Below are 2,801 nucleotides of genomic sequence, written 5' to 3'. Positions count from 1 at the left end.
TCTCTCTCTCTCTCTCTCTCTCTCTCTGTCTCTCTCTCTTCCCTCTTAACCTACTGGCCCACACCCGCCACTGCCGAGCTCACTATTGAACTGGTGCCACCCGTGGTTGCTGAAGGTGGAAACTCCATTCTGTTTGTGCATGAAATGCCGTTGAACGTCCAGGCATTTTACTAGTACAAACAGGAAGATCCCCCCCAAGAGCTACGAAGGGGCACCACGGTACTTAACGCCCACTAATACAGCTTCCCAGATGCCCCAACACAGCGCAGGAAACCGTGCTCTGCAGTGGATCCCTGCTGACCAGAGGCGTCACCCAGGCTGACGGTGAAGTCTACACCTTACTAACATTTAACCCAGAAATGGAAAGCGAATGAACACAAGTGCATTGGGAAGTACACAGTTAAGTGACTGCATGACCTCTGAGCGCCGGGGCAGGGGAGGAGGGGACGTCGGGGGAGGGGGGGGGAAGAACATTCCATTACACATTTAGGGCGGCCCGACGACGACTCTCTATGCCCATCTCCTTCCGCATGTGTCTCCTCACCGGAATCTGAGCATTTAGTGCAGGACAGACACCGGGAAGGAAAAAGCACAGTAGGTCAGGGTCCTTTATCTGACTCCACCTCCAGCGAGAAGGGCACAAGCTAGGTGATTCAGTCTGAGTGTTGCGGGTTCATCGTGAACATGTCACTGAGAAAGACTCTTGGTATTCTGGCAGGGTCTGACAGGAAACCATGGAGTCTTCATAATAAGGTGACCACAAGAAAGCCCCGACTCTATGTCTTTGTACCAGCATCTAGTCCAAGGGACCCTGGAGACTTTCCCTCCAGGGCTTTCCTTCCTGTGAGAAATGACAGGGAACAAGGCTCTATTGGCTGTTTGTCTCATATCAGGTGGAACCAGCCAGTGCGCTGTCTGGAGGGCTACAGAGCCGTCTGGAGAAGCGCGTCCTTCTGCTGCGTCTCAGCACAGAGCGCACAGCTGCACAGGCGCCCATGCTGTGAGCCAGCTGCTCTCAGGGGCTCACTAGGACACAGGTCCTCCTGGCAACTGCTCGTCCTCAGGGTCCCGGTCCAGCCAATTCTCCCCTGTAGGTAGAGCAGCAGACTGACATTTTGAGCCGCTCCCATCTCTGAAGAGCAGGTCCTTGTTTATATTTAAGGTCCCCCTACAGAGATAGCAGTGATCATTTATCATGTGCCTTTATTATCATCAACATCATCATCATCATTATTTTATGGTTTGGGTTTTGGTTTTTTTTTTCAACACTGTTTCTCTGTGTAGCCCTGGCTATCCTAGAACCTGCTCTGTGGACCAGGCTGGACTCACAGAGATCCCCCTGCCTCTGCCTCCCCAGTGCTTGGATGAAAGGAGTACACCAGCACTGCCTAATCAAATGCTCCGTTATACGGTAACAGGGACACAGCAAACACAGTGGCTGAATCAGGGACACAGGAACACACAGATCATGCGTGGCAGACCCACAGTGGTACAAATCTGTCTACAGCCTCAGACCCAACTTCTCCACCCTGGAGGCCTTACTAGGTGTCTGTGGACCAGAGAGGGCTGGTTGGGATCTGAGCATGAGTCACCATCATTCTGTCCCCTCCTCTGTTCCTTCACGGAACTTGTACAGCCCACCCTCCAAGCAGACAACACCATAGTAACAGAAGATGGTTCTGTGACCTGCACCTGCCTCTCAGAAAACCCTGGACTCCCCATCCGCTGGCTCTTCAGTCACCAGAGCCGGTATTTCAATGACAGGATGACATTTTCCCAGAAAAACAGCAAACTCAGCATAAACCCAGCCAGACAGGAGGGGGCTGGGAAGTACCTGTCTGAGGTTTCCTGTGGGTACAGTTCTAAAATGAGTCTCCCAGTCCAAATGTCTGTGAGCAGTAAGTGACCTCTCCTCTCTTTGTGCGCCACAGTGGGAGTATGAGGGCCCTTCTTTGTCAATGATACAAAAAAATGAAGAAAGGTTCTAGGGAGGAAAATGATTGGAGATAGCCAGTATGGTGACATCGACCTATAACGTCAGTTTGAACCAGCTAGGGTTACAAAGAGAGACCCAGTCTCAAAAAAAGATACCAGCATAGTAAGCAAAACTGCAAAGCTGCAAAGTGGCTATACTTAAGGTTCTGAGTCCATAGGGAACTGATTTCAGTAACCCTCAAATTTCTGGATGTTCTGAGTCCCCTGTTAAAAATGGCGCAGTGTTTGCATAGAAGCAAACACATCCTCTCACATGCGGAAATCATTTCTGATGCCTAACACCAATTACTGTCTAGACACCAGTTGTCCATGTCAAATGAGGAAGAGTGACAGGAGAAGGGACTGCTCATGTTTCACTGAGGACATGATTTGTTTCTGAAGAGTTTTGATTTACAATTTGTTCTATTCCCAGATGTAAAATCCGTGGCATAAAGGCCTTACTGGACTGTTTCTGTATTGAGACTGGCATTTATAGTGTGACCTTGGACACAATTCTTTTTTTTTTTTACCGTTAACAGTATTTTAGTGTGTGCTAAATACACATGTATATATGTATGCATGCATGTATATGAGCATGTTTATATTAAAATGCTTTCCTGTTTTAGCCATTTTGAAGTGCACAGGTCATCGGCATAAAGCATCTTTATATTACTGGATACACATCACCACCGTCAATTTCCAAACCATTACTATGCATATTCCATTTCCTATAGCCCCTATCAACTGTCATTCTACTTCTGTCTCTGTGTATGTGGCGCTTCTCTTTTTTTCGTTAGCATCATATGAAGTGTGAGTCTGTTCTCTCA

The 2,801-nt window shown here is 48.3% G+C and overlaps 1 pseudogene; it reads left to right on the top strand.

Moving 5' to 3' along the window:
* Positions 1–39: 39 nt before the first annotated feature.
* LOC129682853 (carcinoembryonic antigen-related cell adhesion molecule 3-like) lies at positions 40–1,906 on the top strand (annotated as a pseudogene).
* The last annotated feature ends 895 nt before the right edge of the window (positions 1,907–2,801 follow it).

This window comes from Psammomys obesus, unplaced genomic scaffold (assembly GCF_907164565.1).
Source record: "Psammomys obesus unplaced genomic scaffold, mPsaObe1.curated_primary_1811, whole genome shotgun sequence".
Lineage (NCBI taxonomy): Eukaryota > Metazoa > Chordata > Mammalia > Rodentia > Muridae > Psammomys > Psammomys obesus.
The sequence above is the reverse complement of the archived record's forward strand: the minus strand, read 5'-3'. Positions and strand labels throughout refer to the sequence as shown.